At 45.3% G+C, this 21,384-nt stretch overlaps 1 long non-coding RNA gene across 1 annotated transcript in view; it reads right to left on the reverse strand.

The window, feature by feature from the left end:
- LOC139278257 (uncharacterized) overlaps window positions 1-21,384 on the reverse strand; it is a 67,364-nt gene that overhangs the window by 24,257 nt on the left and 21,723 nt on the right. The window contains exons 3-4 of the long non-coding RNA XR_011596225.1: window positions 13,666-13,765; window positions 405-515 (exon numbers count right to left, since the gene is read on the reverse strand). This is a non-coding gene — a long non-coding RNA (uncharacterized lncRNA). The remainder of the gene's footprint in view (window positions 1-404; window positions 516-13,665; window positions 13,766-21,384) is intronic.

The raw sequence follows: 21,384 nt of genomic DNA on the forward strand, positions 1-21,384 counted from the left end.
CAAAAAGGAGTTAGCTGTAGTCCTTACTACTAGGGGGATCAAGGGGTATGGCGAGAAAGCAGGAATGGGGTACTGGAGTTGCATGCTCATCCATGAACTCCTTGAATGGCGGTGCAGGCTCGAAGGCCCGAATGGCCTACTCCTGCACCTATTTTCAATGTTTCTATGAAGCAGAACCCATCACCCGCAGCAACCCAGCAGTACTCACCATGCCCGGCAGCCCAGCAAGGCCAGCTGCGCAGCAGCCCAGCGAGGGCCCAACAAACGACTCATCAAAACCAGCATTTGCACCGATGATCAACCAGGGAAAGGAAGGCCCCAGATCGACTCACATTGTAAATACTTACACGATTGACTTTGGCGGATGGGCGGGAGTGTTGTTATATATGTAAACCTGCACATACCTTGTTTAACCACCAGAAGGCTCATCCCCTGGAGTCCCAAGGGATCCCACAATCTCGTGGGAGCACCTGTACATATGGAGGACTCACAGGCTTGAGAGGCGCTCTGGAGACCTGTAATAAATAAGAACATAAGAATTAGGAACAGGAGTAGGCCATCTAGCCCCTCGAGCCTGCTCCACCATTCAATAAGATCATGGCTCATCTGGTCTTGGACTCAGCTCCACTTACCCGCCCTCTCCCCGTAACCCTTAATTCCCTTATTGGTTAAAAATCTATCTATCTTTGACTTGAATGCATTCAATGAGCTAGCCTCAACTGCTTCCTTGGGCAGAGAATTCCACAGATTCACAACCCTCTGGGAGAAGAAATTCTTTCTCAACTCGGTTTTAAATTGGCTCCTCCGTATTTTGAGGCTGTGCCCCCTAGTTCTAGTCTCCCCTACCAGTGCAAACAACCTCTCTGCCTCTATCTTATCTATTCCTTTCATGATTTTAAATGTTTCTATAAGATCACCCCTCATCCTTCTGAACTCCAACGAGTAAAGACCCAGTCTACTCAATCTATCATCATAAGGTAAGCCCCTCATTTCTGGAATCAGCCTAGTGAATCGTCTCTGTACCCCTTCCAAAGCTAGTATATCCTTCCTTAAGGTGACCAAAATTGCACGCAGTACTCCAGTGCAGCCTTACCAATACCCTATACAGTTGCAGCAAGACCTCCCTGCTTTTGTACTCCATCCCTCTCGCAATGAAGACCAATTCCATTCGCCTTCCTGATTACCTGCTGCACCTGCAAACTAACCTTTTGGGATTCATGCACAAGGACCCCCAGGTCCCTCTGCACCACAGCATGTTGTAATTTTTCCCCATTCAAATAATATTCCCTTTTACTGTTTTTTTTCCCAAGGTGGATGACCTCACACTTTCCGACATTGTATTCCATCTGCCAAACCTTAGCCCATTCGCTTAACCTATCCAAATCTCCTTGCAGCCTCTCTGAGTCCTCTACACAACCCGCTTTCCCACTAATCTTAGTGTCATCTGCAAATTTTGTTGCACTACACTCTGTCCCCTCTTCTAGGTCATCTATGTATACTGTAAACAGTTGTGGTCCCTGTGGCACACCACTAACCACTGATTTCCAGCCGGAAAAGGACCCATTTATCCCGACTCTCTGCTTTCTGTTCGCCAGCCAATTCTCTATCCATGCTAATACATTTCCTCTGACTCCACGTTCCTTTATCTTTTGCAGTAACCTTTTGTGTGGCACCTTATCGAATGCCTTTTGGAAATCTAAATACACCACATCCATCGGTACACCTCTATCCACCATGCTCGTTATATCCTCAAAGAATTCCAGTAAGTTAGTTAAACATGATTTCCCTTTCACGAATCCATGCTGCATCTGCTGGATTGCACTATTCCTATCTAGATGTCCCGCTATTTCTTCCTTAATGATAGCTTCAAGCATTTTCCCCACTACAGATGTTAAACTAACCGGCCTATAATTACCTGCCTTTTGTCTGCCCCCTTTTTTAAACAGAGGCGTTACATTAGCTGCTTTCCAATCCGCTGGTACCTCCCCAGAGTCCAGAGAATTTTGGTAGATTATAACGAATGCATCTGCTATAACTTCCGCCATCTCTTTTAATATCCTGGGATGCATTTCATCAGGACCAGGGGTCTTGTCTACCTTCAGTCCCATTAGCCTGTCCAGCACTACCCCCCTAGTGATAGTGATTGTCTCAAGGTCCTCCCTTCCCACATTCCTGTGGCCTGCAAATTTTGGCATGGTTTTTGTGTCTCCCACTGTGAAGACGGAAGCAAAATAATTGTTTGAGGTCTCAGCCATTTCCACATTTCCCATTATTAAATCCCCCTTTTCATCTTCTAAGGGACCAACATTTACTTTAGTCACTCTTTTCCGTTTTATATATCTGTAAAAGCTTTTACTCTCTGTTTTTATGTTTTGCGCAAGTTTACCTTCGTAATCTATCTTCCCTTTCTTTATTGCTTTTTTAGTCATTCTTTGCTGTTGCTTAAAATTTTCCCAATCCTCTAGTTTCCCACTAACCTTGGCCACCTTATACGCATTGGTCTTAGATTTGCTACTTTCCTTTATTTCCTTGGTTATCCACGGCTGGTTATCCCTTCTCTTGCCGCCCTTCTTTTTCACTGGAATATATTTTTGTTGCGCACTATGAAAGAGCTCCTTAAAAGTCCTCCACTGTTCCTCAATTGTGCCACCGTTTAGTCCTTGTTTTCAGTCTACTTTAGTCAACTCTGCCCTCATCCCACTGTAGTCCCCTTTGTTTAAGCATAGTACGCTCGTTTCTGACACAACTTCCTCATCCTCAATCTGTATTACAAATTCAACCATACTGTGATCACTCATTCCGAGAGGATCTTTTACTAGGAGATCGTTTATTTTTCCTGTCTCATTACACAAGACCAGATCTAAGATGGCTTGCTCCCTTGTAGGTTCTGTTACATACTGTTCTAAGAAACAATCCCGTATGCATTCTATGCATTCCTCCTCCAGGCTACCCTGTGCGATTTGATTTGACCAATCGATATGTAAGTTAAAATCCCCCATGACTACTGCTGTTCCTTTTTCACATGTCTCCATTATTCCCTTGATTATTGCCCGCCCCACCGTGAAGTTATTATTTGGGGGCCTATAAACTATGCCGACCAGTGACTTTTTCCCCTTACTATCTCTAATCTCCACCCACGATGATTCAACATTTTTTTCATTGGAGCCAATATCATCCCTCACAACTGCCCTGATATCATCCTTTATTAACAGAGCTACCCCACCTCCTTTCCCTTCTTGCCTATCTTTCTGAATCGTCAGATACCCCTGTATGTTTAATTCCCAGTCTTGGCCACCTTGCAACCATGTTTCTGTAATGGCCACCAAATCATACCCATTTGTAATGATTTATGCCGTCAACTCATTTACTTTATTTCAAATGCTGCGTACATTTCGGTAGAGTGTTTTCATCCTAGTTTTTAAACCATGATTTTTAGTTTTGGCCCCTCCTGCAGCCCCTTTATATTCAGTGGCCCTTTTTGTTTCTTGCCTTTGGTTTCTCTGCCCTCCACTTTTACTCATCTCTTTTCTGTCTTTTGTTTTTGTCTCCTTTTTGTTTCCCTCTGTCTCCCTGTATTGGTTCCCATCCCCCTGCCATATTAGTTTAACTCCTCCCCAACAGCACTAGCAAACACTCCTCCTAGGACATTGGTTCCGGCCCTGCCCAAGTGCAGACCGTCCAGTTTGTACTGGTCCCACCTCCCCCAGAACCTGTTCCAATGCCCCACGAATTTGAATCCCTCCCTGCTGCACCACTGCTCAAGCCACGTATTCATCTGTGCTATCCTGCGATTCCTACTCTGACTAGCACGTGGCACTGGTAGCAATCCCGAGATTACTACTTTTGAGGTCCTACTTTTTAATTTAGCTCCTCGCTCCTTAAATTCGTCTCGTAGGACCTCATCCCTTTTTTTACCTATGTCGTTGGTACCAATGTGCACCACGACAACTGGCTGTTCTCCCTCCCTTTTTAGAATGTCCTGCACTCGCTCGGAGACATCCTTGATCCTTGCACCAGGGAGGCAACATACCATCCTGGAGTCTCGGTTGCGGCCGCAGAAATGCCTATCTATTCCCCTTATGATTGAATCCCCTATCACTATCGCTCTCCCACTCTTTTTCATGCCCTCCTGTACAACAGAGCCAGCCATGGTGCCATGAACTTGGCTGCTGCTGCTCTCCCCTGATGAGTCATCTCCCTCAACAACTGTGGAAGAAAACGATCTATGTCCTATTTTAAAGGAAAGGGTCACTTTTTGCTGATTTTGTAGAATTAGTGGAGCTAGAAAAAACACCCACACGTCTCTGCCTTGAAGCAAAGAATGTTGTACATACATGACTGAGTTTCCAGATACCCTGCTTATCAGGATACGGACAGGGAGAAACTATGCAAGGACAGATAAAGTGTGCCTCCCGGAATGTCCTTTGAACTCACAGAATGTATGATTAATGTTCATGTGTGGTGTGTTTTAGATAAAGTTCCTGTTCTGACTGTATAAAGATAGAGCGGGTTTGCTTGTGAAACTCAGAGTTTTGCCTCGGTGCGGACTGAGCGGACTCTCCGAGATATCTTGTTAGAAAATAAAATTCTCTCGAAGTGCAACTCTGAAAGTCTCCGCCTGAGTTAATTTAAGCTAAAATTTCCTCGACAGATTCTGGCGTAGTCAGGCAGGATCTCTAAAAAAACGAGATCCAAAAGAACTAAATTTAACTTTTGAAGAGAAAAGAGGAATTTTAAGGACCTTCCTAGCTAAAAGGAGGAAGGTGCCTAGGCCGTCCTAGCTAACAGGGGGACGAGCCGCCGAGATCCCCTGGAGGGGGTGAGGCATTTAAGGTAGCTACCGTAAAGAAGCTAAAGTAACAAAAAGGCAAAAGGAAACCCCGAGCTGAGCGGAAAAGAGAACACCGGTGAGCGCTTTGTAAATTACTGTATATTTTGTAGGATTGTCCTAACTCTCATTTCAGAAAAGATCGCGAGACATTGCACCCAGAAGAATGGGAAACGGCTCTAGTCGAGCAGGGCGCTCGCGCCCAGCTCCTAGAAAAGGAAAGAAAGACGACCTCTTGACTGAAAGAATGAAAGTACATCCTAAGACCGAGAAAAGAATCCGTAAGGTAGTAAAGCAACGAGAGAAGGTAGGAGATCCCATTGTGCCGCCCGGCTCGCCGACGGACACTGTAATTAAAGAAACAGGAGACGACAGATACGCGGTAACGTTTAGTAGCGATTTGTACGGTTGGTCTGATGGGGATTGGCCATATGGAGGAAGTTTTAAGTTATCTTTGATTGAGGAATGGAGAAAAACATCAAGGAAGGAGGGGGAGACCCTACTTGGGATAGGGACTATATGGAAAACTATTTTATAAAATGGACAGAGGTTGCTAAGAGGCACCAACCCCCTAAAAATAAATCAGAAGAAAAGGAAAGAAGGGAAAATGAAAAACCTCCCTCTTATAGTCCTCCGGGCCTTCCTATCCCCACAGCACCAGCAGTAGGACTCTATCCCCGTGTAGAACCCCCAAAACAAGATAGTTGGCAGGAAATTATAGAAATTATCGCTGCCCACAGAAATCAAGCTCCAAGGGGGCTGGTAAACCCCTCGGCTCAGTCACCCGATGGGGAAGCCGGGGGAGGAGACCTGGGAGCCTCAGGATCGGGGGAAGCAGAAGAAGCAAGGGGAAGGGGCGTAAATCAAGACCCAGAAGGGGAAAATAGAAGGCAAACCAGATCAGTAACGGCCAGAGCAGAGGCCGACTCATCCATTACGTCTACCAGCTCGATCCAGCAATATCCTAGGGTAATGATAGGAACTACGGCAGTTCTGAAACCCTGGTCCCCTGGAGAAGCCAGAGATATGATCTCAGCCGCCCCAAATCCGGTGAAGAAACCGGTAGCATTTCACAACTGGCTTGAGCAAACATGTACAATTTACAATCCGCTCCCAGGAGATGTTAAATTATTATTGCAAGCGGCCTATGGATCTTCCTGGCAGGGAGTAAAAGATATGTTCCACATCCCACCAGGGGAAAATGGAGACTGGAGAGTTAATGATGACTTGCAAAATGTAGGCAATGAGTCATTAAACCATTGGCTGAAAAACAGGAGAAAGAACGCAATTCTGCAAGGGGCTAAAAAGCATGGGGATATAGGGGAAGTCACCCGCTGCTGACAGAAAGCAGAAGAATTAATGATAGATTTTGCAGGCAGATGGAAAAATAGTTGGGACGAACATGCAGGAATACCGATGGAGCAAAATGAACCTTTGGCAGTTCAAACCTTGTTAAATTGTATGTTGCCACAACAAGCAAGAACATACAAAATAAAGGTTTTGGACTGGCAAGGAAAAAGTTAGAAAGAGACAATTACAGTACTGGCTAATATGGATAGGGAGGGACTGTTCACCTATAAAGACAACAAGGCTAAAATAACAGGTCAGTACTATCAGCAAAAGGGAAGAGGACAAGCACAGAATAATAGAGGAGGGTTTGGAGGACGAGGACGGGGAAGAGGAAGGGGACAGTGACCCCAACGAGACCGCTCCCAAGATAAGTGTAGAAATTGCGGAAGGAAAGGGCATTGGGCTCGAGATTGCAGATGCCCACCTAAACAGCTCGGAGGATTACAAGGGGATTTCCCCGAACCTCCACCTTCGTTGGCCCCTCAATTCTCGTTCTCTAACCCCAATCCGCACCGATCGGCATAGGGATGCCCCGGAGGCTTAGTGGTACAGGCGGCAGCCCTCCGCTTATCAGCAGACATAGAAGAAAACCCTTTAGCAGTAGTAAAAGTGGGAGACACTTATGTGAAATTCCTGGTGGATACCGGTGCTACTATGTCTTCTGTACCACCCTCTGTGGGATTACCTGTAAGCAACACCACCGTCTTAAGTTTGGGTGTGGCCGGTATCCCCATGAAAGAATTTTTATCTGAACCTACCAAATTGATAATTGAAGGACAACCAGTTAATGATGAGACTTTGAAAGTCTCTAAAACAACACCTCTCCCTTTATTGGGAAAACAGACTTTGTGCAAACTAGGAGCCACAATTTATTGCACAAAGGAAGGAATGTTCATGGAGCTCCCTCCAAATATAATCCATCAGTTCTTTAATGGGATTGAAGAAGAGAAAAGGGAAGATAACAAAGAAAAGGCTACCCTCTATTGTTGGCAATTGAATGGCAACTTCTACTCCCCCTTGATACTTGAAGTTATACAAAATTTAAAAGCTAAAATTGACTCTAATACTGAAGAATTGATGTATATAATTTTGACAAGCTTTGAGGCAGTTCAGCTTCACTGTACAGCCTGGTACACTCGACAAAAAGCTGAAAGTTACCAGTGTTTGGTACAATCCTTTTTAAATAAAGAAGAAATAGTGGAAGCTACGTTCCGCATTTATTTTGGACCAGAAGGATTGGGGGTAGCCATGGATTTGAAACCCTTACAGCAGCAGCGGTTTAGAGAAGAGAACTCGACACCCCATCTGACATTGGCTGTAAAACCGCCAGCGAAACCTAAAGATATGGGTCCGATGATTGTAGAAATAGAAAAGGAAAAACAGCAACAAGGCTATCAACCTTGGGCAGTAATAGAATTGCAGAATGTTCAGATAGAATTTGTCACCCGCACCAGGGGGATTCTCCAGTGGAAAGGTAAAAGTCATGCCTCCACTTTTGAAAAACAGCAACCCCCGGAACAACCAAGCCCTAAGCTGCCAATGGCATTGAATCAAGTATCTTCGGAACTTTGGGCAAAACATAAGAATCATGTTGGGCAAGTACACTCTGCAGTACCCCATCGGGTACAATTGATAAAGAATGCCGTGTTACCAAGCATTAGGCAGTACAGACTGCCTCCAGAGGCAGAAGATGGGATAGAGCCAGTCATTTCTGCATTGTTGGAACAAGGAGTTCTAGAAAAGACACAGAGCCCGTGTAACACTCCGATACTGCCCATACCAAAGATTAATAGGCCGAATGAATGGAGATTTGTGCAAGATCTGAGAGCTATTAATAAGATAGTAGTCCCTATCACCCCTGTGGTACCGGACACCAACATTATACTATCTGCTATCCCACCAACAGCAACTGTCTTTACTGTGGTAGATCTGTGTTCAGCCTTTTTCTCCATCCCATTAAATCAAGAGAGTCAGTATCTGTTTGCTTTCACCCACAAGAAACAGCAGTACACATGGACCAGGTTGCCCCAAGGATACACCGAAAGCCCCGCAGTATATGCAGCAGCAGTAAAAAGAGACCTTGAAGACTGTTCATTATCAGACCAGTATGCGGACGATTTGCTTGTGGCTTCTAGCCACGGATACAGGTGCATGCAAGATTCCCTGAAACTGTTCCAGCACCTATGTGAAAGAGGGCACCGAGTGTCGTTACCAAAGTTACAATTTTGTCAGACTCAAGTCCAGTACCTGGGTTTTCACATATCTCAAGGGCAGAGGCAGCTAGGACCAGAAAGAATTCAGACAATTCAAAGTGCCACCATACCGAAGACAAAGAAGGATATCTTGTCATTTTTGGGGATGGTTGGGTACTGTAGACAATGGATCCCTGATTATCGAGAATGGGATGCGGTCCTAAGATCAGCTGCCCTAAATGATGCCCCACCCAAGGTGGAGTGGACCCCAGAGAGAGAGGAGGCATTTAAACAGTTAAAGAAAGCCATTACTAATGCTCCGGCGTTGGGACTTCCGAATTATGGAAAACCTTTTCAGATGTATGTGAATGAGAAAGAAGGATTTGCAACAGCAGTACTAACCCAAGAACATGGTGGGAGAAATAGACCAGTTGCTTATTATTCGGTTTTGCTGCCTCCAGTAGTAAGGGGAATGCCAGCATGTCTACGTGTTGTAGCTGCTAATGCGGTCATGGTGGAGAAGTCGGTATCTATTGTTTTGGACTATCCATGTACTGTCATTACAGCCCATGCTGTCTTATTACTTTTGAATTCAGCTGCCACACAACACTTTACAGCGTCTCGAAGAACAGGTTATGAAGTATTACTGCTGTCACACCCTAACTATATCTTTCGACACGCACCTGTAGTAAACCCAGCCACCTTTCTTCCTACTAGAGAAGTAGAGGATCCAGACCAGCATGATTGTCTGTTAACAGTGGAAATAGCCACCTTACCAAGAACAGATTTGCTCACAGAGCCCATGGACAATCCTGATCTTATTCTTTATACGGATGGATCATCGTACAGGCCGTCGGATGACTTGCTGTTGGCAGGCTATGCTTTTGTAAACCCCCACAAAACTGTTGAAGCATTTGCCCTGCCTCCCGGAACCTCGGCTCAGGCTGCTGAACTGTTTACCCTCACTAGAGCTTGTATAATAGCTAAAGATCAAACTGCTAATATCTATACTGATTCTAGATATGCATTCAGTGTGGTCCATGATTTTGGACAACTGTGGAAAAACAGAGGCTTTATCACCTCTGGTGGAAAGCATGTTAAGCACTCTCAACTGGTGCTTAATCTATTAGACGCCATTCAGTTGCCAAGTAAGGTAGCCGTTATCAAATGTGCAGCTCACACAACCGGTGAGGATGAGGTATCAGTAGTAAATAGGAGGGCTGACGAGGCAGCCAAACAGGCCGCTTCGGCACAGGCAGACTGTCTTCAAGCAGTCTCAGTCTCCCCATCACAGATACTAGACATCCAACAACTTAAAACAGCCCAACAACAAGTTACTATACAAGAAAGAAGAACTTGGGAAAACCAGGGTTGTTTTCTCAAAAACAAAATTTGGTGTCACCCGATGGGCGAACTGTTTGCCCTAGGTCTCTATTTTTGCCCCTGTCTTGCCTAGCACACGGTCAGGCTCACATGGGCAAAGGAGGGATGATACATGCTATTAATGCACAGTGGTATGCACCAGGAATAACAGTAGTAATTGAAAAAGTTGCTAGAACATGCCAAATTTGTCAACAAAATAAGAGGTAAAACACCTGCTGAATATGATCATCTACCCCAGCCAAGTATGCCCTTTGAAAATTTGCAAATTGATTTTGTTCACATGCCTCCAGTATCAGGTCTCAAGTATCTATTAGTCATAGTAGATATGTTCACAAGGTGGGTAGAAGCGTACGCCACTAGGAGAGACGATGCCCGAACAGTAGTAAAAATTCTATTTAAAGAAATAGTACCAAGATATGGGATACCTATGGGAATCAACAGTGACAGGGGAACCCACTTCACAGGAAAAATAGTGCAAAACCTTGCAGAAGCATTAGGATTCCAGTGGAAGTTACATATACCATATCAACCACAGTCCTCGGGAATGGTAGAGAGAGTAAATGGGATAATAAAATCTACCCTCACCAAGGTATGTCAGGAGACGGGACTAAAGTGGCCAGATGCCTTACCATTGGTACTGTATACAATTAGAAACCAAAAAAACCGAAACACTGGTTTGACACCACATGAAGCCTTGTTGGGAAGACCAATGCCTACTGGCGTAAAACCACCAGTGGTGGCTGAAAAAATAGCATTAATTTGGAATGATGAAAAATCACTAAAGTATGCTCAAGCCATGTGTGAAATAGCGAGGAGTCTGCACGAACAAATAAGGCAGACACAGGTGCCCCCGTCGGAAGGAAATATGCACCCTTTCAGGCCTGGAGATCAAGTGTTAGTAAAAACATTAAATAAAGAATTCTTTTCTCCTAGGTGGAAAGGACCGTATCAGATAATTCTCACAGCACGAACCGCTTTGAAGTTGGAAAAGCACCCGAACTGGGTGCATGCAACCCGCTGTAAATATTATTTCCCCGACGAATTACAGCCGAAAGAAAAGGCATTGAACCAGGAGAGCTACGGTTGCCCGACTAAGAAAACAGCCATCTTCTCGCTAAAGAACTGTACCTGCTCTTATTTTGTGTTCACTCATTGTGTATTGTGGACTTAAAAGTCATTTTAGCAGTAAGGAGAGTCAGACAGGAAGAAGAATTACTTGAAGAAGGAAAAGTATGGAAGGGAGATATGGAGTGGGGGGAAAGTGATAAGGCAAGGCAGCAAGATAACTTTACATGCCCAAAGAAAAAAAATTGTAAGGTAGGGAACTTCACAGTGATGTGTAAGGCTTGTGGAGTAGGGATAGATCGGCGATCAGGAGAAGTGAAAGTGACCAGTGAGGAGGAATTTAATATATCCCTGAACTGGAAGGTAAACATGACTTGCCTAACCAGCACGGACCAAAATGAGAGTCAAGAGACCAATGGCACATTATGTAGACCGGAAGAAGATTGCTACTTTGAAATAGGAAACAGAGAATGGGTAAAGTGTATGAACCTCACGAAAATAATAAATGGAATAACCAATACTAAACAATGGACCCAAATTAAAAATAAGCATTCCCCGCGAGGTACGGGACACTTGAAACGAATATTGACCACCTGCATCCCAGTGGTAAGGTCCCCAGGTGTATTAAATTTAACAATACGAATTATATATCCCCCAAATAAAGAAGACGGCTGCAACCAGTGTTGAGGTATCTCTGGGAAAAGAAAGGCTCCAGAGAAAGAAACGGGATCTATTAGAAACCGTGTAGGTGGAGTGGGAGCAGCAATGGGAGCATTGAACTCCATGGATATCGAGACCCTACAAAATAAAATCCAGGTCGTCGGAGGACTGGTAGGGGAAGGCATAAAAATAAGAAATGCTTGGGATGAAGGATTACAGCAACTGCAGGTATCAGGTTACCTCACAGACAAAATGACCTGGAAGCAAAATGAAAGGATAGAGAAGGAAATAGAAAACCTGATGAAGGAACAACAGGGGGTAAACGGGTACACCCATTGCATGTTTAAAGAAATGATCAGACAGTTATTGAGAGCCGAGCTAGAAAGGAAAATATTATCCTTCCATGCTGACACATGGGAAAGGTTACTGAAAATAATTTTAGGTGTGGTTATGCTTATATTGTTAATAATCATTTGTGGAATGTGGATAAAATTGAAAAAATTTAATTAGTCAAGTAGTGGGCCTGGTATCCCAAGTAAAAAGGAAAAGTGTGTTCGTGAAAGGAAGATTAAGTCGCATAGAAGGAAAATTAGACGGTTACAATGAAGAGGAATGTCTTAAAATGCGACCCTACCCTGAGGGGTATAAACCCCCTTTTGAACAAGAAAAGAATATATAAAACACTGTGTTGCTCTAGTAGAAGATCAACAAAGAGGGAATTGTGGAAGAAAACGATCTATGTCCTATTTTAAAGGAAAGGATTAAGTTCACTTTTTGCTGATTTTGTAGAATTAGTGGAGCTAGAAAAAACACCCACACGTCTCTGCCTTGAAGCAAAGAATGTTGTACATACATGATTATGAGTTTCCAGATACCCTACTTATCAGGATACGGACGAGGAGAAACTATGCAAGGACAGATAAAGTGTGCCTCCCGGAATGTCCTTTGAACTCACAGAATGTATGATTAATGTTCATGTGTGGTGTGTTTTAGATATAAAGTTCCTGTTCTGACTGTATAAAGATAGAGCGGGTTTGCTTGTGAAACTCAGAGTTTTGCCTCGGTGCGGACTGAGCGGACTCTCCGAGATATCTTGTTAGAAAATAAAATTCTCTCGAAGTGCAACTCTGAAAGTCTCCGCCTGATTTAATTTAAGCTAAAATTTCCTCGACAACAACACTCAAAGCAGTGTATCTGTTTTGCAGAGGGATGACCAGATGGGACCCCTGCACTACCTTCTTTGTACTACTCTTCCTGCTGGTCTTCCATTCCCTAGCTGGCTGTGGATCCTTCTCATGCGGTAAGACCAACTCACTACACGTGTCACTTATGTCATTCTCAGCATCGTGGATGCTCCAGAGTGAATCCACCCTCAGCTCCAATTCCGCAACGCAAAGGACTACGGTCACACCTTACTTTGAGCTCACAGTATCTGGTCAGATTCTTTTTTCACGACACAACACATATAACAGGGACTGCACTTCAAAAGTAACTGACTGGTTGTAAAGTGCTTTGGGTCATCCTATGGTTGTGAAAGGTTATTTTTATAACAGCTCCTGAACAACACTCAGTTGGTCTCACACTCCCACAGGCAATCAAAACCAAGTGCAAGGTTGTCTGGCTGAATGCCCAAAATAATTGATGCGCATATTATTCCCAGCTGCAGTAATTGCTATTCAAACATTCAGCAGTTTTCAAGCTCAAAATCCCTCACTTGTGCAAGTCTCAGCTGATCTTGGCAATACCTGTTTCATTCTCATTCTCACTTACCCCTAGCACACTGCAAGCATAAACACAGGGAATTCAGGGCTGCAGCACCACTGGCAATTATTTTTATAGATGTGTGGTCAGATCGCAGGAAGGGCCAAATTGGTGTTGAAAATGTGGATGCCTGTTGCTGGGGCAGAAAGTCGGCGTAAGTGGCCGCAGTCAAGTGATTTACCTCCATTTTAGGCCCTGAAAATGTCTTAGAATTTGGGGACAGTAATCTTGAACTTACAACTTACTTACAGTAGGGATATTTACTCATTTATTTTGAATTTGTCTACTCCAATCGATTGCTAAATCAAACTGTTTACATGTATTGAATTAATAGGCCGCTGGTTTTTAATTTTGTTTAAATCGTTATATTAATCCTATACTATTTCCTAAATATTAGAACTACACTTAAATGTAAGGGTTACCTACCTGATTTGTCTTCAAATTATACAACAGGGTCTTTAAATATCTGCAATACAGTAATAAAAAGCAAAAACTGCAATTGCTGGAAACACAGGTCAGTGGGCATCTGTAGAGAGAACATATAAATTAACATTTCAGGCAAGCAAAACTAAAAATTGGGAAGATGACCAAGCGTTTTAATGGAGAGGAAGTATTGATAAGAACATAAGAATTAGGAGCAGGAGTAGGCCATGCAGCCTCTCGAGTCTGCTCCACCATTCAATAAGATCATGGTTGATCTTTGACCTCAAATCCACCTTCCCACCCGATCCCCACATCCCTTGTTTCCCCTGCAGTCCAAAAATCTATCGATCTCAGCCTTGAATATACTCAACGACTGAGCATCCACAGCCATTTTGGGGTAGAGAATTCCAACGATTCACAACCCTCTGTGAAGAAATTCCTCCTCATCTCAGTCTTAAATGGCCGATCCCTTATTATGCCTCCTAGTTCTAAACTATCAGGAGAAACAACCTCTCAGTATCTACCCTGTCAATCACCCTCAAAATCTTATATGTTTCAATGAGGTCACCTCTCATTCATCTAAATTCCAGAGAGTATAGGTCCAATCTGCTCAATTACCTGTAACCTGCTTAAAAGAAACAACATGAGATAGACAACTGAGAGGATCTTTACATCAGACAATGGAAAGACACATTAAAAAAATTAAAGCCATGAGAGAAATAATGACAATGGTAGTGGGGTTTTACTCAAGGAGAAGACAAGAAGATGTGGGTCGGTCTAAAATTAACATCGGAGAATCTGGCAAAATATGCTCCATCAGTGCTGAAAAAAAATCAGATCAACACCGACTGCGTTTTGATGGAGGGTTTCCAGTCCAAGCTTTAACCTACCTCCCCTACTATTCTCTCCACCGCCACCACCTGCCGCTCCCCCTGCCCTCCCAACACCACCCCTACCCCACCTGACACCAGCCATCCCAAATCGTCTACTGTAAAGAAAATGAGGCGGAGGTTAAGATCTGAAGTAATTAAAGTCAATGTTGAGTCCAGAGGTTGCACAGGCTGCAAGCAATGTATTAAATCATGGATTAACGGTCTAGTCCATAAACCTAAGTTTCAGGCCCCATCATTTAATTAAGCACCTAATTGTGACATAATGAATAATTTAAGATATCTAATTTTCCCGTTCTAAGGGGCTAAATTGGACAGTCCCGAAAAAGGGCGCGGGGATCACGATGCGCGATTACTCCGTGCTCATTCGATGTAATGCAGGTAGCACGCCATCTTCGTGCTGCCTGCTCATTATGATTGCTGTGTGCAGCCAATGATAACCGCTGCACGCATCAGCAGGAGGTCCAATATCGTTACTTAATTGCACTAATTAAAGCTAATACAAACGCAAACTGCTGCGGATGCTGGAAATCCAAAATCTAAACAGAAAATTCTGGAACTACCTAACAGTTCAGGCAGCATCTGTGGAGGGAGAAACCGTTTCAGGTCGATGACCTTTCGTCAAAACTGGAAAAGGTTAGTGTTATATATGTGGACTTGTATTTACTCTGTACAGCCACCAGAGGGTTCATTCCCCGGAGTCCCAAGGATCCCATAATCCCTTGGGAGCACAGGTATTTAAGGAGGCTTCACAGGTTGGAGAGGTACTCTGGAGACATGCAATAAAAGACTAAGGTCACACTTTACTTTGAGCTCACAGTGCTCAGTCTGACTCTTTCTCCATACACAACAGTTAGGGCTTAGAAATTCAGGGGTTTAGTGCCAGCAGTTAAGATCCATTTGATGAAAGAATGGCAGCTGACTCGCTTCCACCCACTTCCGGCGGACGCCATTTTTGGCAGGTCGGCAGCGCTGCCATTGCCAACGCTTGCTACAGAAATGGAAATAATGCAGATCGTGATGTCAACGCTCAGCTGATGCACGATTTGCCATTTTCGATGCCGCCGCTTCTCTTACCGCCCTCTCTTAATTACGAGCAGCTAACCAAGCTTTCAGCAGCAGGAAGCCCCAGCAGTGCTATTTAAGGGAGCAGCAACAGCTTGCAACTGACATGCTTTCTCAGTTTGACTGGCTCTGTCTAAGTTTGTGTTACTCTTGCAGCTTTCTAATCTTGCTTAAAGTTGCTGAGGTTACAGGAAGTGTTGCTGCAAGTGGATAACACCTCGATTCTCATTTAAAGACTTCTGCTCACACCACTTGCTCAGTGCTGGGGGCTCTGCTTACAGTCCCCCTCATGCTCGAGTATTTTCAGGAGAGGGAGTGGAGGCAGTGAAGAGGCGAAGCTCGCAGAAGGGAAGAGGAGGAGGGCTCTCAACAGGAGGCTTTAACCACCTAAGATCTTCCGAGAGCACTTCTCTTACCTCCACTTAAGGGAGGAGCAGTGTATTAGGAGTCTCCGCTTCACCAAGGAGACCTGCAGCCTCAGAGCAGGGCGGCCATGGCTCTCCTAATGGCTCTCAAGATCACCGTGGCCCTCAATTTCTTCACAAGCAGATTTTTCCAGTCTGCAACAGGAGACATAGCTAACATCTCCCAGTTCGCCATCCATCAGAGGCTCTCTACTCCAGGAGAAGGGACTACGTTGTCTTCGCTCTGAACAGAAACAGGACGAGCACGTATGTGGCTTTGCCACGATTGCGGGCTTCCCCATGGTGCAGGGCACCATCGACTGTCACATGGCTTTGTGGGCACCTTATACCAATCCTGAGATATTCCGTAACCACAAAGGCTACCACTCACTTAATGTGCAGTTGTTGTGCAAACACACCCAGCGCATCACGATGGTGAATGCCCGGTATCCTGGCAGTAGTCATGATGCCTTCATCCCGCGCCAGTCCGGTGTGCTAGCAATCTTCTAGTCACCACGTCAAATCCAATGGTGGCTGCTCGGAGACAAGGGCTATCCGCTCTGCACCTGGCTGATGACTCCCCTCCGCAACCCCACCACTCATGCCCAGCACTTATGCAATGAGAGCCATGCTACCACCAGGAACATCATTGAGCAGACCATTGGGGTGCTCAAGCAACGGTTGCGCTACCTTCAGTACTCGGGAAAAGCCCTCCAATACTTGCCGCAGCGGGTGTCCCATTTTGTGGTGGTTCGCTGCATGCTCCACAACTTGGCCATCATGAGGACGCAGCCCTTGACACCAAGATTGTAGGACCATCTCAGGAGGAGGAGGAAAAATCATAGCATGGTTACAGCACATAAGGCCATTTGGCCCATCGAGCCCGTGCCGGCTCTCTGCAAGACCACTTCAGCCAGTCCCACTCCCCCGCCCTTTCCCCGTAGCCCTGCAATTTTTTTTTCCATCAGGTACTTATCCAACTCCCTTTTGAAAGCCGTGATTGAGTCTGCCTCCACCACCCTCTCAGGCAGCGCATTCCCGATCCTGACCACTCGCTGCGTAAGAAAGTTTTTTCTTATGACGCCTTTGGTTCTTTTGCCTATCTCCTTAAATCTGTGTACTTTGGTTCTCGACCCTTCTGTCAATGGGAACAGGTTCTCTCTATCTACTCTGTCCAGACTCCTCTTGATTTTGAACACCTCCATCAAATATCCTTTTACTCTTCTCTGCTCTAAGGAGAACAACCCCAGCTTCTCCAGTCTATCCACATATCTGAAGTCCCTCATCCCTGGAATCATTCTTGTAAATCTTTTCTGCACCTTCTCTAAGGCCTTCACATCGATCCTAAAGTGGGGTGCTCAGAATTGGATACAATACTCCAGTTGAGGCCGAACCAGTATTTTATATAGGTTCATCATATAACTTTCACACTTTTGTACTCTATGGGCTGGATTTTCATGGATGTTGCTGCCTCTGTTATCAGCCCGGAGGGGCAGAAATGGCGGCGATAAGCCCTTCCGGGCAGGCGGCCAGTTTCCAACACCCCGCCAAGACCGGTTTCAGCGGGGTACGGAACATTACCACCCACAAGAGGTGTGCGGTGTGCAACGCCCCTGCTTGCAACACCGGCTCGATTTTTGGTTCCAGCCCGATCCGTAGCGCTCCGTAGACCGCCGTGCTGGGACCACCTGTGAAAGCGGGCAGTCCGAGAAGCAGCGGCAGCAGTGAGATAAGTAATGTCGACCTCAGGTAAGTGTGATTGTTTTTTATTTAATTTTGTTTGCGATTTATGTTGTGGTGGCATGTTGGAAATGTTTTTGGTGGGTTTTTTTCTTTTCCCCAGGCCTCTCTCAGAACAATCCGAGTCCGGCTGTTTAGCTCGGGATTTGCACATGTTCAGCCGGCCTAGCATCCTAAGAGAGGTGTGTAACGCCTTCCTTAGCACTCCACCCCACAGTCAGGGCCCAGCTGCCCAATTTTGCTGATTGAGGTGCAAACTATTTCCGGGCACTATCAGGACCGCCCCATCGCCATTACCACCCTATAATGAGCAATGCAGAAAATCCAGCCCTATACCTCTATTCATGAAGCCCAGGATCCATAAGCCTTTTTAACTGTTTTCTCAACCTGCCCTGCCACCTTCAATGATTTTTACACATATGCCCATTAGGATTGTACCCTTTAGTTTATATTTCCTCTCATCATTCTTACAACCAAAATATATTACTTTACACTTATCTGCGTTCAATTTCATTTGCCACGTGTCTGCACATTCCACCAGCCTGTCTATGTCCTCTTGAAGTCAATCACTATCACTGTTCACTGTACTTCCAAGTTTTGTGTCATTTGCAAATTTTGAAATTGTGTCCTGTACACCCACATCCAAGTGATTAATATATATCAAGAAAAGCAGTGGTCCCAGTACCAACCCCTGGGGAACATCACTGTATACCTTCCTCCAGTCTGAAAAACAACCGTTCACCGCTACTCTCTGTTTCCTGTCACTTAGCCAATTTTTGTATCCATGCTGCCACTGTCCCTTTTATTCCCAACTTTGTTGGCAAGCCTATTATGTGGCACTTTGTCTAACGCCTTTTGGAAATCCACGGAAACGTCAACCGCATTGTTCTCATCAACCCTCTCTGTTACCTCATCAAAAAACTCAATAAAGTTCATTAAACATGATTTTCCTTCAACAAATCCATGCTGGCTTTCCTTAATTAATCCAAGTGACTGTTAATTTTGTCCCTGATTATTGTCTCTAAATGCTTCCCCACTACCGAGGTTAAACTGACTGGCCTGTAGTTGAAGGGTGTAACATATGCAATTCTCCAGTCCTCTGGCAATACTCCCGTTTCTCAGGAGGATTGGAAGATTATGGCTAGTACTTCTGCGTTTTCTTCCCTCACTTCCCTCAGTGTCCTAGGATGCATCGCATCTGCTCCTGGTGACTTATCTACTTTAAGTACAGGTAGCCTTTCGAGTACCTCCTCTTTATCAATTTTTATCCCATCCAATATCACCTCGACCTCCTCCTTCACCATGTCTATGGCAGAATCTGCTTCCTTGGTGAAGACAGATGTAAAGTACTCATTTAGCACCTTAGCCTTATCCTTTGCCTCCGTGTATAGGTCTCCTTTTTGGTCCAAAATCGGGCCCGCCCTTCTTCTTACTACCTGTTTATTATTTATATGCCTATAGAAAACTTTTGGATTACCTTTTATGTTGGCTGCCATTCTATTCTCATATCCTCTCTTTGCCCCTCTTATTTTCTTTTTCACTTTTCCTCTGAACTTTCTACATTTAGCCTGATTCTCAGATGTATTCTCGCCTTGATATGTTTGCCACAATCTTCAGCCAGAAGTGCCAAGTGAACCTCACCATTGCAGACGTCAGTGTTCAGCCAACACGTGTGGCCGAAATTACCCCCCTCCATAAGCTCCATTATCGCCTCTAAGACCGAAATTGCCACTGGGCCGGAAGCGGCGGGAGCGGGTTACCTCATCGCCCGTTTTCCTGCCGCGTCGGGCACGCGACGACCCCCACGCGGAATTGGACTGCGGGAGTGGCACCGCCACCGGTCGATGCCACCGACAGCTTTCCCCAGCGGGGAGCTGTCAGTGGCTGGGCAGCGCATCTGCTCTTAAAGGGGAGGTTGCACTGCCGGCAACGCCATGTTATTTTTTATTGTCGGTTGACTGCCAGGTTGGTCCGACAATTATGCCCTCAGGTTCGGCCGGGCTGCCAACTATTGGGTGTCAGGCCGTTGGCCCAGCCGAAATACTAAAGTGGCTGCAGAGTTTGCGGTGGCCCTCCACTTTAACTGAAGGGGAGGGATGTTGTGTCGCGCTGACATCATTGGAGCGACGGCCGTTGCAACCCGCCTCCATTTCCACCCCACTGATGACTGCAGCACTGCTCCGACTGGAAAAAAATAAAGTCCTGAATTTTGCCAGATTATCCGCCCCATTTGCCAGGGCAGAGAAAACGCTTACAAAACAATAAGTGCGCCCCATTTGGGGCGGAGGGGAATTTCGCTCCTTTGTCCCTTTCGTGATCCAAGGAACTCTGACTTTAGTTGCCCTACCTTTCCCTCTAGTGGAAATGTACCTCGACTGTACCCAAACTATTTCCTCTTTAAAGGCAGCCCATTTTTCCGTTAGCTTGACGGATCCATTCTCATCCTACTGAAATTGGCCTTCCTCCAATTAAGTATTTTTACTCTAGATTGCTCCCTGTCCTTTTCCATAGCTAATCTAAATCTTATGATACTATGATCACTGTTCCCTAAATGTTCACCTACTGACACTTGATCCACCTCATTCCGCAGAACCAGATCCAGCAATGCCTCCTTCGTCGTTGGGCTGGAAACATACTGATCAAGATAATTTTCCTGAACACACTTCAAAAATTCTTCCATAATAAAAACAGAAAATGCTGGAAATACTCAGGTCAGGCAGCATCTGTGGAGAGAGAGTTAACGTTTCAGGTCGACGACCCAAACGTTAACTCTGGGGCAAAATTGCCCCTTTTTATAGTCCCATTAGCGCCTCCAGGGGCAATACAGTTTTTACCCGTGGGAGGGGGGTGCTATCACCTCCCGGGAGTTTGCGGAGGCGCTGCCATGGCAATGCTGCACGCCCCGCGGTTAGTACCCTGGGCCGCCGCACAACCGGTGATGATGTCATCACCGTGCGCGGCGATCCCTCATCGCCCCACGCCGACCCCGTAATGCGCTGCAGAGCGTCCACATAGAGCTGAACATTTCACCCCAGTAGTGCCCCGGGACCCGTCCCTAAAGGAAATGGAGTGTGGGAGATTGTGCTCCTTTCAGGGGCAGTAAGGGCAAATTCACACTGGGTACTAAAAGTATGGTCCCAGGAAGATTACCGCCCCCAATCAGGTCGCAGGGCAATTTCGTCCCCTCTGTTTCTCTCTCCACAGATGCTGCCTGATCTGTTGAGTATTTGCAGCATTTTCTGTTTTTATTTCAGATTTCCAGCATTCACAGTATTTTGCTTTTGCATTAGATATTCTTCCCCTCCCTGCTTTTTACACTATTACTATCCCAGTCTATATTCGGATAGTTGAAGTCCTCCATTATCACTACTCTATAATTCTTGCATCTCTCTGTAATTTCTCTGCAAATTTGTGCCTCCATATTTTTCCCATTTGTTGGTGGCCAATGGAATACACCTGGTAATGTAATGGTACCTCTACTATTTCTTAACTCTAGCCATATGGATTCTGTCCTTGACCCCTCCCTTGAGACATCCTCTCTCTCTAGCACTGTAACATTCTCCCTAACCAATACTGCCACACCACCTTCCTATCTTTCCTTCCCTTTCCCTATCTTTCCTGAA

This window comes from Pristiophorus japonicus, chromosome 1 (assembly GCF_044704955.1).
Source record: "Pristiophorus japonicus isolate sPriJap1 chromosome 1, sPriJap1.hap1, whole genome shotgun sequence".
NCBI classification, from domain to species: domain Eukaryota; kingdom Metazoa; phylum Chordata; class Chondrichthyes; family Pristiophoridae; genus Pristiophorus; species Pristiophorus japonicus.